This window comes from Xyrauchen texanus, chromosome 46, assembly GCF_025860055.1.
Source record: "Xyrauchen texanus isolate HMW12.3.18 chromosome 46, RBS_HiC_50CHRs, whole genome shotgun sequence".
NCBI classification, from domain to species: Eukaryota; Metazoa; Chordata; class Actinopteri; order Cypriniformes; family Catostomidae; genus Xyrauchen; species Xyrauchen texanus.
Genome location: NC_068321.1, coordinates 10,672,336 through 10,690,815, shown reverse-complemented (window position 1 = coordinate 10,690,815; position 18,480 = coordinate 10,672,336).

Here is an 18,480-nt window from a genome sequence, read left to right as displayed (position 1 = left end):
AACTCATCATCACCAGGACAGCGACCACACTGATTTGAAGAAGGGCTCTTGAGCGTGCACGGGGGCCTTGGATTGGCCCCTCTAACACCATGTCTCTGGGAGGGGGGCCACTTACTCTTTTGAGCTCTTCTCCGGCAGGGCTGTAAAGCGCTGGCCTCCGCAGGCCACAAATCAGCTCCTGAAAGCAGGCATGCATTTTCAAAGGGTGGGCTGCCCCTCTGTGATATATGGCCCCCACCGAAAAAAAGTTAGCCACAGCCAGTGTCTTTGCACCTGGGCCATTATCAGGCGACCGGGATCATCTCCTCTCACCACACATTCAAATGTACAAGTAGCAGATTAGGTTGACTCAATCTTCTTTCCTTCTGAAGGATAGGGTGAGGGAGAGAGAAAAGAAAAGCCACAGACTTCAAAAAGAGCTCTCTCCTTCTGTCCTTCTGAGAAAGTGAATGGAGCAGGAGATGAAATTGGAGGGGGTCTTGTGTATTCAGAGAACTAATTCAGAACTGATTCCTCTAATACACTCCTGAAACACTTTTAATTGTGTTAGTTTGCATTCAAAAGGCACGTTTGCAGCTTTTAATTGAGGGCGCTTTGAAATAATTTAAATGTGTGACTTTATGGGGGACAACTTAAACAGTTCTAATGTGCTTTGCTGGTAGGTGCTGGCTGCCTTTTATTCCCTCATTCTGACACTGTGTCATTTTGAAGGGGTCTTAGTGCTCTCTTCTCAAAATAAAACAGCTATCAAGGTGTGGCAGACTGATAACTACATTGTCTGAAACAAGATGTGTTACACTATACCTAGTGATTGCAATTAGTTTTAAACAAAGCTCTCATTGTAATAAAGTGTGAATGACTTTTAAAAACAAGAGTATTGTAGCTTATAGTTAATGGCTGTTCATTTTGTGGTCCTCTACATGTATATTAGTGTGCACCTAAAAGTTAACAAAATTATCTTTTAGCAGATATTCACATTCAAAATGTATTGTTTTTCTTCCTGGAAAATAGGCCAAAAATATTGATGACTGATCTTGAACTCATGGACATGTCCATTATATTATACAATAAAATTCTCTATAGAAAGAGAATGTCCCTTCTAATACCACCAGCCACTTAAGAACAATAGTAAGTTGCAAGTCATGGTTTGAGGCTGTGATGTAAACAAAAGACTATTGGCTGTTAAAAAATGGGACGAGCCCTTCAATATTGCTCTGCGGCCTTGTGTGACAACATTGGCCCAACCAATGGTATGAGTCTGGGGGCAGGACTATCTGTTTGAATGAACAATGATAGATGGGGGGAGTGTTTGGGAAACCAGTATAGTTTTAGTAATTCAGATATGACTTACCTTTAAGCAAAGCTCTTATTAGAGTAAATTGTTATCTTGATCTTTGACCAAAAACTTTTTTTTTTTTAATAATAAAATGAAGTAATATTATTTTATACATTAGTTTATATTTTTAATAGGGCTGTCAATCGGAGGCCTGGATAGCTCAGCGAGTATTGACAGTGAGTTCGAATCCAGGGCATGCTGAGTGACAGGTCTCCACAGTAACCAAATTGGCCTGGTTGCTAGGGAGGGTATAGTCACATGGTGTAACCTCCTCGTGGTCGCTATAATGTGTTTCTCGTTCTCGGTGGGGTGCGTGGTGAGTTGTGCGTGGATGCCGTGGAGAATATTGTGAAGCCTCCACACATGCTACGTCTTTGCGGTAATGTGCTAAAAAAGCCACATGATAAGATGTGTGGATTGACGGTCTCAGACGTGGAGGCAACTGAGATTTGTCCTCCGCCACCCGGATTGAGTCGAGTCACTACACCACCACGAGGACTTAGAGCGCATTGGGAATTGGGCATTCCAAATTAGGGAGCAAAGGGGAGAAAAGATTTTGAAATATAGGGCTGTCAATCAATTAATAAATGTTATCCAATTAATTACATAACATACTGATTAATTAAGATAATTATTCGCAAGTAATTGCATGAATCATTATTTGCTGAGAAAGGTCCTCAAAAAAGGTAATATAAATTACACATATATATAATAATTCAGATTAAAATATATTGCATTATTATGGAAGACAAGTAAAGCTTTGATTAGACAGTACAAAAAGGTATGTTTTATTCCCATATCATAGAACATAGAAATACATTTTGCATTTGAGTTTCACAGGATGCATTCTTATGTTCTTTCTGTACTGTTTTTAACTACCGTCAGTGTACATGTGCATTAGATGGACCTCACTGGTTTTCAGCATCAATAAGCAGCATTTTGTTTAGTATGCTGTGTCAAGTTAAAAGTAGTTTAAACTCAATTATGTCAGTTATGATCTTTATTTGAGCTGTGCTATTGTTTGATCTAAAATTTTATAAATTCAATTAAAATTATTATCAACAGTAGAAACAACAATATTTAAATAGTAAATCTAAGTTAAGTCTACTTTCATCTAGCAAACTTAATCTAAATCGTGAAGTTTATTCTATATGAACACCAAGTTAATTGACTTAATAGCATACTGTACGTTTTGGAGATGCCATTACTAAATTAATTTGAGGAAATGACTTTACTCAGTCAAATATGTAGTCAACTTGTTAAGGTTTTCAGTGAAGTTCCAATGGTATGAAAATACGTAGGCTACTTTTTACATGGAATTTACATACGGATCAGTAGGCATGATTCATGTGATTTAACATGTTAATTTAGTGCGATTAATTATATATATTTTTTTTGTTAAAAAACATAATTTTTTTTATCATTATTTGCACTAAATGAACATGTTAAATGGACAGCACTCTTTTTTAATATATAATTTATGAAGTAAAAATAACAATAAAACAGGTGCACATGCATATCAATTTGTTCTCTTCTTTCTAATGTTGATGAATCTTAAGAAGCATATACCTGCAGTTAATAATTTGCATAAACACCGGCAACTAATCTCCATATAAGGGCTTTCCTTTCCCCAAGTGTCATTCTAAAAACCAGCTGAAACACGTTATACCGAGCAGAATCTCACAGTGAACTGTAACACACATAATTTTTGTTACTCTAAAATAAGTAAATATTAAAATTAGTTACTGTAGGGTAACTCAGTTTCCATTTCAATTTGACACATTTCATGCTTTTATTGTATCGGGTATCTTTGATTTTTAAATTTTATGAATCATGATTTCTGCATGAAAACTTTCAAATGCAGGTTTAATGCACAAATATGTGTGTACACACAGTAAGTGAACGAGGCCCAAAGTATAAGGCCAATATACAGTGAATACACTGGCGACCAAAAGTTTGAAATAATGTACAGATTTTGCTGTTTCGGAAGGAAATTGGTACTTTAATTCACCAAAGTGGCATTCAAATGATCACAAAGTAAAGTTAGGACATTACTGATTTAAAAAACAGCACCATCACAATTTAAAAAAAGTCATTTTTGATCAAATCTAGACAGTCCCCATATCCAGCAGCCATCACTCCAACACCTTATCCACGAGTAATCATGATAAATTGCAAATTTGGGACTAGAAATTCACTTGCCATTATATCAAACACAGTTGAAAGCTATTTGGTTTGTTAAATGAAGCTTAACATTGTCTTTGTGTTTGTTTTTGAGTTGCCATAGTATGCAATAGACTGGCATGTCTTAAGGTCAATATTAGGTCAAATATGGCAAAAAAAAGAAACGGCTTTCACTATACAATGTCTATACAATGCTTGAAATTGCCCCCAAAAAAACCTGAAGATTTCATACAAAGGTGTACACTACAGTCTTCAAAGACAAAGGACAACTGGCTCTAACAATACAGAAAGAGATGTGGAAGGCCAGATGTACAACTAAACAAGAGGATAAGTACATCAGTCTCTAGTTTGAGAAATAGATGCCTCACATGTCCTCAGCTGACAGCTTCATTGAATTCTACCCGCTCAACACCAGTTTCATGTACAACAGTAAAGAGAAGACTCAGGGGTGCTGGCCTTATGGGAAGAATTGCAAAGAAAAAGGCACTTTTGAAACAGAGAAACAAAAAGAAAAGGTGAGAGTAGGCAAAGAAATACAGACATGAGACAACAGATAATTGGAAAAGAGTGTTATGGATCTTAACCCCATTGAGCATTTGTGGGATCAGCTAGACTGTAAGAAGTTCCCAATAAGACATCAACATCTATATCAAGTGCTAAAGGAAGTGTTGGGTGAAATGTCACCTGAGTATCTGGACAAACTGACAGCTAGAATAACAAAGATCTGCAAAGCTTTCATTGCTGCATGTGGATTTTTTGATGAGAACTCTTTGAAGTAGTTTAAGCAGTTCAGAAATGTCTTTAGTTTTTTCTTCAAATTGTAATGGTAATTTTTCACATTATAAATGTCCTGACTATACATTGTGATCAGTTGAATGCCACTTTGGTGAATAAAAGTACCAATTTCTTTCCATAAGAGTAAAATCTGTACATTATTCCAAACTTTTGGCCACCAGTGTATATACTGTATATAACACAGTGTATAGTGTGACTTGAAGTGCAAGAGCTGTGCAAGAGTTACGTTTGTAAAATTAATCTCTGTTTTAGGAAAGTCAACTTTTTTTCTATTACCTCGGCAGTCGATCAAGATTTGTTTGAACAACAACCTCGCCTCATGTCTTGTGTTAGAGAGCGAAGCTCTGCTCACACTGGCACAGCGCTGTGAGCTGTCAATCTTTTCCCATCTCTTTTATGCCTTTTTCTTTTAAATATTTTATTTGTCATAGCAAGGTCTGCTGAGTGTGACAGTGTGTTGTAAATCTGTCTTATACTAGGTTACTCATCCATGTTACAGCCTTATAATGGATCCATGTTGACGGGATGTGAGTGTGAGGAATATTTTGGTGGATATCACAAAAGATATTGGTGTATTAATGTATTCTCTGGATTATTATTTGATTCATGCATTTTGTTTTATTTCTAAGCATATTTCAGACATTACACCTTCAAATGGGCATTTTATCCCACTGAAGTCAGTTTATCATGCAGTCTGCTGTTGCACGTTTGCTTCATGTTTCAAAGCAAATCCTTGAAAATGCCCCTTTTCCTCCATGAATCACTCTTTTTCTCGAGTCATTCTCTTTTGAATCATTTTAATCCTCAGGGGGGCTCAAACTCTGGCTGTCATTTCATCGGCCGGTGCCAGCGCTCAGGCTAAGAATAAAACCAACGTAGCGTGAATATCATTCTGTGGCCGCATGAGCTGCCCTGGTTAGCTGTGGGTTTGAAGAGCAAGGCGTCACTGCCCTCCCTCAGAATGCCTGCTGTCTACTCAGCAACCCTACAGTGAAAGGACCACCCACTTAGGCTTGAGAGGGGATTTCAAGCCTCCATGGCTGTTTTGGGCTTTAGCCCCTTTTTGGACACTATTTGCTGTTCGTCCAATTGTGTTGCGGTTCTTTCCCTTTTTTTGCTTCTCAACATCCTGCGGCTAAGCTGACGTTTTTTAAATATTCGGTCAAGGAAAGAAATGGAATGAGTGTTTGTGGAGAGAAGGCCAAATCTAATTAATTGAAGATAAGATAAAGTCAAGTTTTGTGTTCACTGTACGAATTAGGTGTCATAGATAATCCATGATTTGGTCGCCAATTTCAGTTTATCAACCAATGATGTGGAAGCTACATATCCCATTCACATTGGCAAAAATGATAATTTTCTAATATTCTTTGTAATTGCAAATCAAATACATTAGAGCATGTAGAAATTGATTTTGGAGTGCTACATGCCAGAGGGACCTTATACTATAGTTAGAAAAAAGTCCCAGAAGGTGCTCTATGGTTAGGGTCAGTCATTGCATGTAAAACAAAAATATTGTCCAAGGCACTTCTTCTGGTACAAATGTTAAAAAACTGTCCAAACAATTTCCATCTGTGACAAGCCACACTAAATCAAAGGCATATTAATGTTTGTACCAGAATAAATGCCTTGGACTATAATGTTTCTATATGAATGCATTGTTTAATGCAATGCATAATATAATTTTTGGTACCAACTTTGCCGTTTTGACTTTATCAACCAACTTTATGCTTTGAAGTAGTTGTGACCCCCTTCCTCTACCAACTAATAACTAACAAGAAATAGATTTAGGAGTACTACTTGCTGAAATTACCTTGTTCTGGTTTGAAAAGTCTCAGAACGAGCTCCTTGTTTGGGTTTCAATCATTGCATGCAAAAAAATTATAGTGCAAGCCACTTTGCCACTTTACAACTTTGCCGTTTTGACTTTATCGACCAACTTGACTTTATTGATCAACTCTTTCCCCCACAAACAAACGTTCATTGTTTAAAATAATTTGTAATTGCAATTTAAAAGCATTAATGCACTATATACGCACAGCATGATTGTATATACAGTACTTTGCAGGGTACTGCCTAACTAACCAACTTTTCTTTTTGGGTTTTTTGACCAACATTAGACATGGAAATGATAAGAAAAACCCATTCTCGCCACATACAAACTTGAATTTTTAATACATTATTTCTTGATTATTGCATTTGAAATACTTAATGTCATTGTTTGGAACAGTGCTTAGTATTATTTTTGATACACAAAATCGTTTGCAGAGCATTTCCCTCTAAGTTTTCCATTTAGACTTTATCAATTAACTCTTAACATGTGTGATTGCAACCCCCTTCCACCAATCAACAAACGTACGTTTTTTAATTTATTTGCAGTTGCTATTGAAATGGATTGTTTATGTGTTCACATCATGGCTGTACGCAATATCCTTTGCAAAACAATGCCCAACAACTTTGTCTTATTGACTTTATCAACCAACTCTGGACAAGTGATTGTAAAATCTTTTCCCCCAACCAACCAACCAACAAACTTGACTTTATTTTAATAATTCGCAATTTCAATTTAAATACAATACTTTAACGCATTGTTTATGTATCCACAGCATGGTTGTATGCAAAATCATTTGAAGCGCAATGCCCACCAAATTTGCCTTTTTGGCTTTATCGACCAACTCTGGACATGTAACAACAAAATTAATTCACTAACCGCCACCAATAAACTTTAACTTTCTAAACTATTTTCCAATTTTTAATTTATATTCATTATGCAATGTATATGTATCCACAACTTTTTATAGCATGGCTGTTTGAATATCCTCTTCACCATGCTGCTCGCTGCTTGGCTCGCTATGGCTAATACTCTGTGAGGTCTTGTATGTTTGGATTCCCAAATTCAGCGCTCCACCCTCACACATTTGTCCCCAACTCCCCGTCTTCATTTACAACCTGTTTTAATCAACACTCCTCACAAAGCGCAACAAAACAGGGGGAGGGGAGCCATCTTCCCTGTTGGGGCCTGACATCAGTGGCAACATTGTGCATGAACCCTTCGCTATCTCCATCCCCTAGCGCAATATACAAATAATCATTTCCATATGCAGTGGAAGGGGTCATGGCATTAACAGAGGGAGGAATGCTTTTGGGGGAAAATATTGTTCACCAATGACACAGAAGTAATTTGGGTCTCGCCGAGTGATTCCATCAAGGCCTTTTGTTGCCTCAAAATGTTTGACCCTGGGGTCTCTGTCACCCCTGTTAATGGTTGCTAGAGTCTTGTGACAGTTGGAGAAAGTAAAACATCTCACAACTAATAGCAGGCCTCAAGAGGCTCCGGCATAAATATTTAAGCGCTCTCGGCTTGTCCCAAATACTAGGGGGTCTCCATGCCTTGTTTGCACATAATGCAAGTTTGAGTGTAAATATGAATGCGTGGAGAATGCTGCCTTGGCTACACATCACCGATTTGTGAGATTTCAGGCTAGTTTTCAGATTTAACCAGAGGAATTTGAGAGACAACAGAATGAAAAACAATACGGTAATTAACTACTCTTCTTTTAATCAACACGAGATTGGTGAACTGCATTATATGGGTCATACTGAATACAAACATGGTTTTAATCCACTTATGTCTTTGGTCCAAAACTCAAGATAAAGATTTAAGTCTAAAGTAAAGCAGATTAGCAATGTGATCTCATTTGTGGCTTGTTGCTCAGATTACATATATCCTTTACTCATTGTAGACCTCATTTTAGGGACACTCATAAGACTCCATTTCTCAAAGTGTACTTCATTAAATATAGGGGCCGTTGAGATGGTTTGACGTGCCATGAATGATCGTCCTCGTGTACAAAGCAGTTACACAAGCCATCAAATTATCTCTGTCAAACTTTGGTGTAATCTGACCTGATCCTCTTAAAAATATTTAAATGAAGACATTTGCACATCAATGGGCTCCATGGCAACCTTGTGTATATTCTTCTTCGGGGGTGCCTCTTTAACATTCGGCTTTAGAAAAGCACATCTCTTCCGTCATGTTTACAAACAACAAAACAAACAATTCCTCAAAGAAAGAGCTGAAGTATTTTAAAACATCATGATGGATGGAGAGAAAAATGTGGATGACTGAAAAGGAGTGAAAGACTACTAAGCTATAGGGGGAGGAGGAACGCCCCTCTTAGCAAAGATGTGAATTTAGTCTGTTTGATATTGTCCTTCAAAGACCACTGTCTTTTCCATGATAATTTGTCAGACAGTGTTTTAGAATGTATTTCAGTAATATCAGAAGTATGAGGTAAGGCTGTTTCTCACTCGTCTGTGTTGCTATGTCTGAAAAGGAACAACTCTCCCCCTAGTGGTCAACATAAGTGTCTGCATCCTGTGTTGAACACTCTGGACACATGCAGCATGTCAGTGTATTCAAAAGCTTTCATCTTTGGAACATGGCTCATATCTTCCTTTCCAAATAAAATGTTAGATGCAAAAATAAAATAAAAATTCAGGTAAGGAAATAAACACAATGTGCCGCCTGCCTGTTTGCAGCCGCAGCCATACATATGGAGATATTTGTGAAAATAATCGCACTTCCCCATGTAGTTCATTTCCATACTGGGAAAACTGTTATGTATTAATATAGCGAGAGGCCTAATTGGGTTCTGGGAGAACAGATTAATTAATTTGTGGCTAATAGTCACAAGCATAAGAAAAAATATTCTTTACTTTTTCACTGTCAGAGCATTGCATTTTTAAGCAATGAATGTAAATTATGCAGATTGTGTTGATTATACCGACAAGAGAGAGTTCTGTGGGAGGCATCTTAAAAGACTTACTTTTCCTGACATGCAACCAATTGAACATTTCCATAATTAAATCATGTTTTTCTTTCATTATGTTCTGTTTGGCTTGAGTCCCTGTCATATATTTATTCCGTTCATAGTGAATCTTTAAACTTTTACACCTTGCTGTACTTTCTTCAAAATAAAGGTACTTTCATGATTATTTGCAGTACCTTGAACCCCATATGAACAATGTTTTCTCTATGGGTTCTCTCTTCATCTGACAGAGGGGGTCCCTCATGGTCTTTTCCTCATTTGACTGAGAGGCACAAGGAAATCTAGGTGGGCAATGACCAAAAGTGAGCTTTACATACCAGAATGGAGCCAAACTTGAATGTGATTTTGAAAATGCAATGCAGAAATAGGTATTTGACTGTTGGTTTCCATTATATACAACACTTTACGTTCATTTTCCCTTTGTTAATGGTTTATAAAGGGGTTTATAAATGACTAATAAGTAATTTATAAATGCATAATTAATCATTTATGTGCTGTTATAACAAAATGCATAAAAATATCAAGTTTCATCCAATACTTGCCAAATAGTGAGCAGTTAAACTTACTTGTTATAAATGCTTAATTGATAGTCTTAATCATGCTTATATTAATCAGAAACAGAAAAGTACCCTAATTCATGATTTATGTTGCAAAATTTAGAATGTTACATGATATATTTGACAATGTAGCAAAACAGACAATTATTATAATGAGATTAAAGGCGAGGATTATGTCATTTTGCTCCAGTCTGCTTTGTGTTTATATTAACTACTGTAATGTCTTGACTCAATTGTGTTTATGCATAACTTGTCATACTGATGTTATAAGAATGGTTTTACCTCGTCCTAAAGTCTTTAGATGACCATTAAACCATAATGAATTTATGTGTACAGGTTTATGATGTTGGCAATTCCTAAATAAATTCTTTTTCACTATACATTAATGTAAATGTTCATAGATTACTATTGAGTTGTTGTTGAGTATGTGTTATTAAGCATTTATAACATGTGAGGTAAAATGGGTCACTATTTTTCAGGTTTTGCGTGAAAGTCACCCTTTTGTGCATGTTGTTATAAACGCATATTAATGATTTATAATACATTTGTAAATTATTGTTAGTCATTAATGAACTCCTATGTAATCCCTTAACAAAGGGAACGTTGGTGTAAAGTGTTAAAATAATAATCCATATCTATGTGATATCAACAGAATAGGAAAAGTGACATTTATTGCATTTAGATTTAAGATTATGAAGACAATTCTATTAGCAGAAATGCTGGTTGCTTTTTAATGGTCAGCAAAAAAGGGATATTTTTGGGATAGGCCAATGAAAGCTTGAAATTATGCATACAGAAACATTACAACGCATATAGGTTGCTTAGTAAGACAGGTCCCTGCGGTACATCTTGCTGCAGTTCCTATACTTCCTGGGTAGGTTTGACAGGCCTCAGGTGTGCCTTATAACTCTAACTGTATGTTGATAACCATACACAAATAGAGCCAGGGCACTGCCCATCAGCACAAAATCTGTCCCAATCAGCAAAATACCAATTAACAAATGGCACTTCAATGTCACCTTGCCATTTTCTGCAGACATCTCCCCCAACATTTAATTGAAGAAAGATTTAAATACCCACACAAGCTGAGTCAGGAGGTTTTTTTTTCTTTCTTTTTTTTTAGAACACGAGGAGAGAAAATGGAAAGAGTGCTAAAGTGAAAATAAGTGCCATTTTTACTTATTTGATTGGAAAATCAGCCCAAGCATTTTACAGATAAACCTATTAGATATTAATACCTAATGCCAGCCTGTGTAGATATGCACAGGGTTGCATTTCTGGCCCAGGAGCTTCTAAACTCTCTGTGGTCTGTATTCGGCTTCTCTCTGGGCTGTAAATCAGCACGTCTCTTCACATGTGATCATTCTCTAAAGTTAAACAGCCATAAAAGCCTAAGGAACTCTGACCTTCAGCATCTAACTAAGCAAGGAAAGCCAATGATGTGTACTGGTCCGCAGTTACGCCGTTTGAGTTATGATAAACTATGGGCCTGCGGTTGCTAAAAAATAACAGTATGTCTTCGTTGACATATATAGGACTGGCAATTCAAAGCGATCCCAATTTATTTAGCACTAAAATATTTTATTATTGGCTATAAAGCATATGGCAAAGGGGAGAGGAGAAGGACGAGTCTTGGCAGTACGGCACCTCTGACTGTATTGTTCTCAGGCGAGGAAGAACTGTCTAAACTTGTAAAGCCTCTTTTAGTTATCTGTCAGTTTTTCTGATGTTTAAAATGAGCTCTGGTTCCCTGTATATTTGTTATATTCATATTCAAGTATATTCATATTTGTTGTGTATGTAAATTGTTTATATTTTTAATTGTAAAATATTTAAACAGTTTATTCCATATTTATTATGAAAAAATATTAATTATTTACATTCTAATATATATGTATCTTTAAATTTGAAGCAAATACATTGCTTCCTAATTGAAGCATTTTAACAATAAACAGTGAAACTGAATAAGTGTGTATTGTTTTCATTGAGTGGCAAAGCAAAACTCTAGGGCTGTGCATCCACTAACAGTCAGTTATAATGCACATGGCCTCTAGCGTCCTAGTGCTGAGTGTCTCTATTATAGTGTGGGGACATTAACAATCCCATAATGCATGCAGACTGTTAGGAAATAAGCCCTGGCTGCATCCTCTGCCATCTCTGCCCTTCACAGCTGTCATGGCAAGATCATAAACAGCATTTATAACAATCTGGCTTTGGGGTGAGAGAAAGCCCCCCTTCAACCCACAGTAGAGCTTCCATTCAACTACAAAAGTAAGATGGTCAGGCCACCGGCTGTATAAAGATACCGTTTCTGTAGTCAGTTGGGCATAATCATTGGGACAAAAATGCCTAAAAAAAATAAAATAAAAATGTAACCAGAATTCAAAATGTGGGGGCAAAAAATACTCTCTTTTTAATTTTTTTTACATTTGATACAGCCTAGTTCTTAATATTCTATTATAGACCTAGTTGTACATGATTATGCCATTAAACATAAAGTGATGTTGATTTAATTGTTAGGATAAGAAGTAATATGAATTGATTAAATTTAGAACAAATTAATTCATTAAATGTATATATTTAATATAATATATTTAATATATTAATATATATGCCCTCATAAAGCTAAAAAAAATGGCTGAAATTCGAATCCAGGGGGCAGATATAATATATACAGCTCTGGATATATATACACACACACATGCATGACTGACAGCACTAATACACACACACACACACACACACACACACACACACATACTTGCAAGCTTCAAAACAAATATGATCTCATCAGTATGTCTGTTCAATATAAAAAAAATGATGTGTAAAACACTGAGGGGAAAGATGTTCTAAATATGTAAAATAATTTCTGATACTAATAAAAAAATATTACGTTTAATAATTTTAACTTAATTAACTTATGCATCTTAAACATTCAAAAATCTTACATAATCAGAAACATATCCTGAAAAAATATTTCTATTACAAATAGTTATTTTTGGGGCCTGGGTAGCTCAGCAAGTAATGCCACTGAGTACCACACCTGGAGTTGCAGGTTCGAATCCAGGGCGTGCTGTGTGACTCCATTCAGGCTTCCTTAGCAACCAATTGGCCCGATTGCTAGGGTGGGTAGAGTCACGTTGTGTTAACCTCCTCATGGTCGCTATAATGTGGTTCTCGCTCTCGGTGGGGCATGGGGTGAGTTGTGCGTGGATGCCACGGAAAATAGTGTGAAGCCTCCACATGCACTAGGTCTCCACGGGTAACACGCTCAACAAGCCACGCGATAAGATGAAGAAAAGGTGGAGAAAAGGGGTATATACATTTTTAGACACATGGGCAAGTACTTACACAAAAATCACAGCCACAGGAAAGGTTATAGGCTTATGTCATGCTTGAATGTTGATTGATAATTATTAACAAATTAACATATATATATATATATATATATATATATATATATATATATATATATATATATATCATGCACTTCTAGTGAAGTGTATACAAATTAAGTCAACTTAAAATCAATTAATTTATTATTGACATCATATGACTGGTTGACCTGTATGCATTTTCCAAATACACTATTGATTGATTAGTTAACATTTGACTAATTAGTTAACCAGAATCCCTTTAGAAGAGGACATCATGTGCATTCCCACATTTATTTGCAAGCTTTTATGCAGCACAATCAGATGAAACACCACAAGGTTGAGACAATACATTCCCCTGCTAACAAGAATTTAAGAATTTAAACTCAGCAGAGAGAAAATCTTTCTAGGTACACCATTAATCATAATTAAGCGAAATGTGACAGCTTAGAACCCTCTTTGCCAAACCACCCCCTCTCGTCCTAAAGGAATACTGGCTCATATCTCAATTCACATGGCTCAGGTGAAAAATAAGGTGCATAATTTGGGTGAGTTTTATCTTTAGTATGACAGGTGCATGCTGTTTGGCCTTGTATTAAGGCAGATCATCAAGGGTTTTGACCTCTTATTATAGTGGAGAGACCAGAGGCTTAAAAGGATGCTGGTGTCTCTATGTTATCTATGTCTGCTTGGTAGATCTATGACTGTTCTTTGCACAAGGCTAAATACCATTTAATTTAGCCATGCTCCCATATTTATCTTCATCCAGTGATTAATGGACTTTGCACAACTCTGTTTTATTAATAAAGATTCCTTCTAAGCGTGGGAGAATGTTTTTCCTTTTTTTAGCCTGATAGTAAAAGATAATGTGTTTAACAATAAAAAAAAAATAAAAAAAAATATGTTTGGTTTTTGTTTTGCTCTGTGGTTGCTAGTGTGTTCCTGGGGTTTTTAGCATTTTGTCTGGTGTTTTGAATGATTTTAGCATGTTGCTATACAGTTGCTCTAGTGTTTTAAATGTTGTACTATGCGGTTGCTATGCTGCTTTCTGTGTTTTTAGCATCCCTTATGAAAATCCAGAGATTATGGCAAATTTGCGGCAAACTTGCCACAAAGTCACCACTGATAATATTCACATGCAAATGAGCTTTGCGGCAAACTTGCGCCAAATTGTCCATTGTTGCCAAAGGTTTGCCGGAGGTTCACCACAACATTTCTGGCAAACATTTGTGGCAAATCAAAAGCTCGTTTGCATGTGAAAAAACAAGCAGCAATTTTCTGAAAATTTGAGGCAAGTTTGCTGCTAGATTAGATTTTTTTTGTGAGGGATGTTTCTATACGATTGCTCTGGTGTTTTGGGTGTTTTTAGCATGTTGCTATGTGATTGCTGTGGTGTTTTGACACGTTACCGTGCAGTTGTTTTGGTGTTTCGGGTGTTTTAAACATGTTGCTATGCTTTTGCTAGGGTGCTTTCTCTGTTTTCAGCATGTTGCTATGTGGTTGCTTTGGTGTTTTGGGTATTATTAGCATTTTACTGTGTGGTTGCTCTGGTGTTTTTAGCATGTTTCTGTTTGGTTGCTATGATGTTTTTAGCATGTTGCTATGAGGTTGTTCTGGTGGACATTTTTGTGTTGCTATCTCTTATAAAAATCTAGAGTTCTTGGCAAATTTGCTACTCATCATTTTCACTTGCAAATGAGCTTGGGATTCACCACAAATGTGTGCCCGAAGTTTGCAGCTCTTCGCCTGTAGTGGTAAACCTGCAGTAAACCTTTGGCAACAATGAACAATTTGCAGCAAGTTTGCCGCAAAGCTCATTTGCATGTGAAAATAATCAGTGGCAAATTTGTGGCAAGTTTGCAAAAAATTTGCCCTGAACTCTAGATTTTTGTGAGGGATTCACTTGGTAGGGTGTTTTTTATGTTTTAGCATGTTGCAATGTTGCTCTGGTGTTCTGGGGTGCATTTCCCGAAAAGCCTCATTAGCCATCTATTATTGGAAGTTTAATCGTTACCAACATAGCTCAATGATTTGGTATTTCCCAAAATCATAGTTCTAGTGAACATTTGCAAACAACATTGCAAAGTTGTGTTGTTGGAACTACAACAGGCTAAAGTGCTCACCCCCCCACCCCTACATAGCATCATTAAAAAGAGCTCTATATTGTTGAAACAACGTGGTCCGAACAATGGATATCCATGTGTGACAACACTTGGGAAACAGTCGAAACTAGCTTATTAATTTATCCAACAATGCATCATACTATGATTTGAATGGGAAACGCACCCCTGGGCATATTTGCCAAGTTGCTATGTGGTTTGTAGTGTATTCTTGGTGTTTTTAGCATACTGCTATGGTGTTCTGTGTGTTTTTAGCGTGTTGCTATACAGTTTCTCTGGTTTTCTGGGTGTTTTTGGTGTGTTGCTATGTGGTTGTTAGGGTGTTCTCGTGCATTTAGGGTCTTGCTTGTTTTTTGCTATGTGCTTATTAAGGTGTTCTGGGTGTTTTAAGTGTGTTGCTTTGTGGTTGTTAGGGTGTTCTTGGTTGTTTTAGCATGTTGCTATGTGGTCTTATACTTATGGTTAGGGTTTTGTTGTATGAGCAATAGGAATAATGATGCTTGCCTTAAAAAGCACTGTATACTGTATGTATGTGCATTCCATTTAGTGTGCTAGGTTTTGTAATCATAATCATATTTACAAGAGGACTGGAAGATTTGTTTTTGTGGGGGTATGTTTAACCTGTATTCCAGGCTAAGGAGGAAGATGAATTAGTTATTGTACCGTTATGCCATCATGGGTTCTCTTGGGAGTTCCCACCCACCTCTCATCTTCCTATCACTGATAGACACAGTAAACAACACATGGATAAACAATCTGAATGACATGTTTTTAAATCCTATTAATCTTCTTTTGTCAGAGCTCCCTCTCACTTTCTGAGTGCTAACAATGCTGCATGGTTTGTTTAAGTGCTGTCTTTATAGCTAAATGGACACCAAAAAATTATTTTCATGTCGACATTTAAGCAAGACATTTAAAACATATACAATAGGGATAATTTGACCCCTAGATCTGGCACAGCAGCCATTTGTAAGCGCATAAATTAACCAAATACTTTAATACTGTTATACTGAACTCTGCAAAAAAATAAGGGCTCTAAATATTTTGACAATAAACAAATGCAGGACGTCTGTTTGGCAAGAAAAACTAGTTACCAGATCTTGCAAGAAAAATAAGCAACCTGATCTGACAAAACAATTGTTATTGTTTCCACCTTGGTCTCCTGTCTTTTTACTGTGATCTTCTTCTTGCACTTCTTTGTTAAATCAATGGCTTAATTGTGAGTGTTGTCACCTTGTGGACCCACTAATTAATGCAAATATTTCCATGTGCATACCAGGCCATACACATTCAGTGCTGATGATGAAATTTGTGTCACACGTCCTGTGATCGCCCTAAAATTAAATTTGTACTCCACTTACTGGCTAATATAATATGCATTTTTATTTGTTGCATTACATTGTTTTCAACAGAAAATACAACTCGCTTTTAGGTGCAAGTAATTCAAATTTCCATAAGCACAGACCAATTTCAGCAGCTACCTTTCGACTTTCTGTGGCCAAATTCACAGTGTGATGAGCCTGAGAATAATCTGTAAACTAGACCAAAATTTATGCAGAAAGTCAAAAGTCTAGCAATGTGAGACTAATAGAGAATTAACCATTGCCTCTTAAAGTTGGCCTAGAAAACAGACCCACAAGAACATACACGAAAGTCATGAGTCGTGAAGCGCTTGCACCTTCTAACACCAGTGCTAGCTCGGTTTGAAACCCAGACAAAGCTGATGGATAGCATGCTAAAGGTTACATCGTGACCTTCAGATGCAGTGAAGAGCTGTTGATAAACGCCCCAAAACATGTTTTTCTCCACTCTTTTTGTTTTCTGCTGTCAAATGAGTGTTCTCAATCCTTGGAAAGGGGGACTTGTTAATTGCCCTGTTATGCTATAGCACTGTGAAGCTGGATGACAAAGTGAGCATACCATCTGTAGCAGCTGCTAACTGGAGGCAAATGCCCTGGGAGCCTGCATACTGCATACTGCACTGACACAAGCCCTGCAAGCTCTGAAATGTGTGGGGTGAAACAGGTCCAGCGCTCCCACAGGTTAAATAATTCAGCCCTTTAAACTTGCTGCAGTCTGCACAAGCCACTCAGAGGCAAAAAGCTTCTCGGAGTTTCAGACACAAGACTTGAAAGAGCTACATGTGTTCCAATTAGGTGTTTTGCCAACCTACAAAGCAGATTACTCCATTCATTTGTTGCTGTGACCTGTCAACTAGGCAGGTGTATCTTTGGACTGGGTGTATACATTTACTGAAGTCACAAACCAATTGCCGTTAGATATTTTAAGCACATTTCCATTTTATGTGCCTATTTACTTAATTTCAAATATATATATTGGCATTGCATAATTGCATTAATATATATATATATTAATAGTTTTTTGACAGGTGAAAAAAATGCATCAATTATGATGAAAACCAAAATATTAAATGTTATGGATCAGCATTTACTTAGTAATCCATTAGCTAACTATAGCAAACATTGTTTCATTATGCCAATGGTGTCTGCCCAAAAATCTAGAAGCCTAGAAACTCAAGAAGTTAGGATTATTTGTCAAGATATAGGGCTCTCAGTGTAGCTCCATCTGAAAATTGTTAAATTGTAATCAAAAACCAAATATGAGTTACATAGCATGAAGCTAGTTTTTCTTGTCCAACAAACCAAAGGTATGAAGTACGAATGATATTGAAACTAGAAATCTACCATCATTGTTTCACACAAAAACTATAATGTAAATTTCTCACCTGCGCTAATAAAGTTAAGAAAACTGATTGTGACAGTTGCATTTCTGTTAAATGGACAAGCACAATCTGTGCTTCTGTCACATTTGGAGAGCATGATATGACACAAAGTGAACAAGAAAATAAGATCCATGAGGAAGTGAAAAGTGATCTCGAAGGAAAGTCCCACATGGCCGACAGCCAGATTCTGTTTGATTTCATAAATAATTTGAGTCATTAGGGACACACATTGTTTTAGGCTTAAACATGTTGTTTACTGATGCCACATGTTTGAGGGACAGACACCACTGTTAGTACACAATAAGAGGCCTTCAGGATTAGTAGAGAGAGAATCTAACCCTAGGCTCTCATGCTTGGCAAAAATATAAAAGACTTCTGGGAGTGCTGGATGTGTTTGTGTCTGCAGTTATTCTTTATGTGTGTCTAGTGTTAGTCCAGAATATCTAGAGGTGTTTTTGGTCCCATCTGATTGATCAGCATCCCCTCAGAACATCATCTTAGATGCATTAATGAGCCACACCTCATCAAACGATGTGGGG